Source organism: Scyliorhinus torazame, chromosome 11, assembly GCF_047496885.1.
Source record: "Scyliorhinus torazame isolate Kashiwa2021f chromosome 11, sScyTor2.1, whole genome shotgun sequence".
Classification (NCBI taxonomy): Eukaryota; Metazoa; Chordata; class Chondrichthyes; order Carcharhiniformes; family Scyliorhinidae; genus Scyliorhinus; species Scyliorhinus torazame.
The window spans coordinates 94,516,750-94,522,749 of record NC_092717.1 but is presented as its reverse complement, the minus strand read 5'-3'; positions in this window follow the sequence as shown (position 1 = coordinate 94,522,749).

Here is a 6,000-nt window from a genome sequence, read left to right as displayed (position 1 = left end):
TGTGTGGCCTCCTACAGCTGCCGCCGAAATGGCTGCAGCTCAGTGAGCACACACATTTATACTCCGCCTACTGAGCAGAGCCAGCAGGCAGGGATCCATCCCCGTACCTGTAGTACAGGAGCCTTACCGTAATACCCTCGTATGCAGTGCAGGTATATACAATATAATACAACAGTGGTGACTACCACAGGGAGGGTGTACACCATTTCGCTATTTTGTCATGTTTTCATGATCCGACCTTGTTTCTCTCTCGGTCTCTGGTGGGGCTGTATAAGTATCCAATTTTTAATGATTGTATTGAGTCAGTTATGATGTTATTCTCCTATTCCATTCTGTACCCATGCAGGTTAAGCCATTTGTTTTCTCTCCTTGCTTATGTGATGTATTCTTTTGTAACTTTGTGGCATTATTCCATAAAATGTAAAACCTTAATAAATATTCTTTAAAAACAAATCCTATGTCGACAGTTAAAATGGAAATGGGGTAAACACTTGTCTGTCACATTGCAGTTACAACAGCAGTGATGCTGTGGTGACAAGTTTACAAGGGTAGTTTCCATACAGCATGAAGTGAGCACCGGCAGAATGGCAGGAATTTTCTGGTCCTGCCTGTCAGCAGAAATTTCCAAACTCATCAAAGTCAATGGACTTTTGGCTGGCTTGCCACATCCACCACGGGAACCTGCAACTAGGGGCGGGGGGTGGTGGAAACTTCCGCCCAGTCTTTTAGCTGGGATATGCCTGAAACAGGATTTGTGCTGGATGCAAAAACATTTGCGATGTTCCTGGGCCCTCACAGCAGACGTAATCAGGTTCAGCCCAATGCTGAATCTTCCGGGAACATGTTATGTTCCCTCCCGCCGTGGCGCCGGCAGGAATCACTACTGGTGTCCACAAACGGAGACCAGAGATGATGAACATGCTTGCAGCCCCCCGGGTGGTTGCGGACATGGAAGGGCAAAGCCAGGTTGGCACTGTTAGGGTTGGCCCTGAAGGGGAAGAACGCATATAGGGTGACGCATTGGGAGGGCCTTGATGCAATCTATGTTTGGGGGAGGGGGGTTTAATCTTGACTATCTATGTATGAGGGGGGTCGCATTCATGCTGGCAATCGATGTTTGGGCGGAGGGTTTGATGCTGACGATCTATGTTTGGGGGGTGGCGGGACATGTCGTCAATGGAGGGGGTCCCGATGTCCGTGTGGGGGGGGGGGGGGAGGGAAGGCGGTTTAATTTCACTTTAAAATGGGGACCCTGATCTCTGTTAAGCCAGGTTCGCCGATGTCTTTAAGCCCCACCTAAACTGACTGAACCTGACACTTTGCCATTTTGGGGGGAAATTCCACTTGGTAAACCAGGGCATATGGCTACACTTACCTGTATCTGTTGTCTTTTTGTTGCTCTTTCATTCTGTCTTACCACTTCAGCTTCTGTCTCTTTTCGCTTCTACTTTTCCTCCCTGAGCTCTTATTTTTGTCTTTCCTTTCAGATGGAGGGATGTCTATGCTAAGAAATGTAGCAGGGAAAGGAGGTTCAAATAACTGTAGACCACTTTTGGAATGTGATTGTTGGAAAAATATGATTCTTAGTGCTTTCAATTCCATCCCCTCCCTAATCACTTTACCTAGCCAAAGTTCAGGCCGTAATTTCCGACCTCACCAGCGTCGGATTTGGGGGGGTACCCTCTTGGAAATTCAATAGTAAGGGTTTGCACAGTAATTGCCCAGAAATGCACACTTCCTCTGGGAAATTGCCCTGTGCTGAGAACCATCCGAAAATGAAATTGAAATTGCAAACTTCGGGGTTTTCCAGCTGTGTTAAACAAAGTTACCCAGAGATTGCTAAAGGAATTAAAACCTCATCTAATGCCCAATGGACTATTGAGTAACTATTGTACAGACCCAGACTGCCACCCCTCCCCCAGAAGACTCTCCCCCGAACCCCCAGGGGACTGCCCCCATCCCTAACTATCCACTGCTCAGCTTCTCCAGGTCATTTCATGGCAATTCCTCTCTTTGTGTTAATGCCATGTTGTGCAATGCACAGTAGTGTGCGACAGCCCAGGCTATTCTCTGTGGATCCTCCTGACTGGTGAGTGCAGTGGAAATGGATTTTCAGCAAGTCAGTGGTCTGCTCTATGATTGCCCTGATTGAGACAGAGATCTCCCTGGGAAAAGGAACACACTCCCCAATTTTGTTTTCAAATTGCAGTTTCTTCCTTGTCTCCCTGCTTTACATGACATTACTCTTTTATAAGTATTCTACAGTGAGGTCATTGTAGTCTAGTTTCAGGCAGATCAGAATTCACCTCTTCTCTCTCCTAAAGCTTCTCCAAAACTCACTGCCTCTCTGCATTCCTTGATTTGATTTGATTTATTGTCACATGTACCGAAGTACAGTGAAAAGTATTTTCTGCGGCCGAGGGAATGTACACAGTATGTACATAGTAGACAAAAAGAATAATCAACAGAAAACATTGACAAATGGTACATCGACAAACAGTGATTGGTTACAATGCGGAACAAGGGGCCAAACAAAACAAATACATGAGCAAGAGAAGCATAGGGCATCTTGAATAGTGTTCTTACAGGGAACAGATCAGTCCGAGGGGGAGTCGTTGAGGAGTCTTGTAGCTGTGGAGAAGAAGCTGTTCCTATGTCTGGATGTGCAGGTCTTCAGACTTCTGTACCTTCTGCCTGATGGAAAGGTCTGGAAGAAGGTAATGCCTGGGTGGGAGGGGTCTCTGATAATGCTGTCTGCCTTCCTGGGGCAGCGGGAGGTGTAGACAGAATCAATGTGGGGATGGCAAGCTTGTGTGATGCGTTGGGCTGAGTTCACCACACTCTGCAGTTTCTTGCGATCTTGGACCGAGCAGTTGCCATACCAGGCTGTGATCCAGCTGGATAGGCTGCTCTCTGTCGCACATCCGTAGAAGTTTGTGAGAGTCGATGCAGACATACCAAATATCTTTAGCTCCTGTGGGAAGTAGAGATGTTGTTGGGCTTTCTTGATTGTTGCATCAATGTGAGTGGACCAGGACAGACTGTTGGTGATGGTGACCCACAGGAACTTAAAGCTATCGACCATCTCAACTTCGGAGCCATTGATGCAGACGGGAGTGTGTGTCGTGCTACGCTTCCTGAAGTCGATGATCAGTTCCTTGGTCTTTCCGACATTTAGAGAAGTTGTTTTCGGTACACCATGCAACCAAGTGATTTACCTCCCTCCTGTAGTCTGATTGGGCGTCGTTTGAGATACGGCCCACCACAGTCGTATCATCCGCAAACCTATAGATTGAGTTGGAGTTAAATCTTGCCACACAGTCGTGTGTGTATAGGGAGTACAGTAGAGGATTGAGCACACATCCTTGCGGGGACCCGGTGTTGAGGAATATTGTGGAGGAGGTGCTGTTGCCTATCGTGACAGATTGCAGTCTGTTGGTGAGGAAGTCAAGGGTCCAGGGAGGGGTCAAGTCCAAGATTGCAGAGTTTGGTTATAAGTCTTGTCGGGATAATGGTGTTGAAGGCGGAGCCTGGGCTCCATCCAGCAATGATCTCTGCGGGCAGCAAAAGCACGTTACACCCCAGGGACTTCCCCTGACACACCACATTCCTCTGGTCAATTTTACCTGCTGTTTCCTGGAAACAAAACAAAACCCTTTTTTAAAAGCATGACCACTGCAGTCAAAAAAACACTTTAACCCCAGGCTTTCAAACTTAAATTGTCACAATATTTAGAATCCAATATTCCTAAAATCCTCCAATCGTCACAACAGGTTAGCTTGTCAATCAATGAGTGAACTCCAGATAGTAAAGAAGGACAATGGTTATATGAATGCAGTTAAGGGTTCAAACAATGAGACCCCGTAACAGCCTCCCCGAACAGGCGCCGGAATGTGGCGACTAGGGGCTTTTCACAGTAACTTCATTTGAAGCCTACTTGTGACAATAAGCGATTTTCATTCATTTCATTCACAAAGATTGACGCTTCTCAAACCCAACCTCCAGAAATATAGTTCGGCAATAGGGAGGTAATGGTGTAATTTGGATAGAATATTCCACCAACGTCCAAAGAAGTCTCAAGGTGATTCAGCCAAGTTGCTAATAAAGATGAGTCAGTGTATAGATATAGAACAAAGTAAATGTCTTTAGCATCTATGATGCAGTATGGAAATGCTACACCCATCAAGCAAAATTGTTACTGATTCAATGTGGAAAATTGCCTCAAGACAGAGATGAAATTAAATTTATGTTGGACATGGAGATAATTGAACCATGTCAAAGTAACTGGTGTTTTCTAGCCATACTGGTCCAAAACCTGATGGATCACAAAGATACTGCATTGCTTAAGGAAAGTTAATCTTGTGACAAATAACGATTCTTACCCAATTCCCTGATTTAAGGATTGCACTGATAGAGTTGGAAATTCAGACTATGAGCAAGATCAATTAGCTGAATGGTTATTAGCAAGTTCCACTAGCAGATTAAGACAAAGAAACCTCTGCTTTTGTAATCCCAGACAATTGTATCAATGTAAGGTTGTGCCATTTGGAATGAATAATGCACCAGCTCCTTTTAAAGATTAATGAACTAAGTAATTGCCAGATTATTCAAAAATGTTGAGTATACCAATGGTCTACAGTACACAAAAAAATTGGGAAAAACATGTGGAACACCAAATGCACTATTTGATGGACTACGAAAAGATAATTTTGTGATAAAGTTGACCAAAAGTGATTTTGCCAAGGCCAAAGTCACCTATTTGTTGTAGGACAAGGTTGAGTGTTGCCCAGAGGAATTAAGGAAGATGTGGACTTTCCTGCCCCTAAAGCAAAACAGGCTTTTTGGCTCCTCAGAATGAGTGTATTCGACAGGATTTCCCCCCCCAAGTTTCAGCATGCTAGTCACTCCATTAGCAAATTTATTGAAGAAAAATATAAAAGTTAACTGAACGGTCTTGTCAGACCACCTTTGGGAATTTAAAGGCCATATTAATAAATTAATCTGCTTTGGCTGCTCAATAAACCATTCAAAATAGCTTTTGATGTTTGTGATACAGGTGTAGGAGTCGTGTTGCTACAAGGTGATGAAACTGGTATCGAGATTCCAGTCAGTTGTTTCTCGAGAAAATATATGTCAACAAAAATACTCCACACATGAGAAAGAAACATTGGGCGCACCTAATGGGTGAAGCACCATGTGCCATAGCGGCCGCAATTTCCTGGGTGCTTCTTGACGGCTGACTCGGCGAGACCACGGCCGGTAACTAATGGCAATTAGTGACAGAAATTATCCCCTATGGGCTTCATGGAGGAAATGGCCATCCCGCCAGTTCATTTGTCTGGATCGCACCTGGCAACTCCTTGTGAACAAGGGGAAGCAGCTCATAAACCGATCCCCTCATAGCACACTCCAGTCAGCATGCAGCCATGCCACTCCGGGGACCCGGTCCACGCTTCGGGGATGCTGACCTGACCAGGCTGCTGGACATTGTGGAGGTGATATGGGACACTTTGTTCCCCCGAGGGGGTCGGAGGATCAGCCACAGGGCCGCCAATGCTGCAGAGGAGAGCTCTGAGGATGCCATCATCGATGCATTACAGTTATCACCCCCACCTTCCAACAGCGCAGTGACACACATCTCGGTGGGTGACATTAGTGGGCAGGTGTCTGGGGCACAAACTGGTGAGCACCACACAGTTGCTGATGCTCATCAGGTGGAGGCAGGAGCATCCGAGGGAGACAGCACTCACAGGTTTGCTGGATCCCAAGAATCAGCTGGGTACTGGTCAGATGCCAAGCCTCTGGACCAGGTTATTCCGGAGCTGATGCAGATGCTAGGACATGGCGGTGAGATACAAGAGGGGATGTCAGCGACACTCCGGCGGCTGCATAGTTGATTTTTTAAAAAATTAATTTACGGGATGTGGGCGTCGCTGGCTTGTCCAGCATTTATTGCCCATCTCTATTTGCCCTTCAGAAAGTGGTGGTGAATTGCCTTCT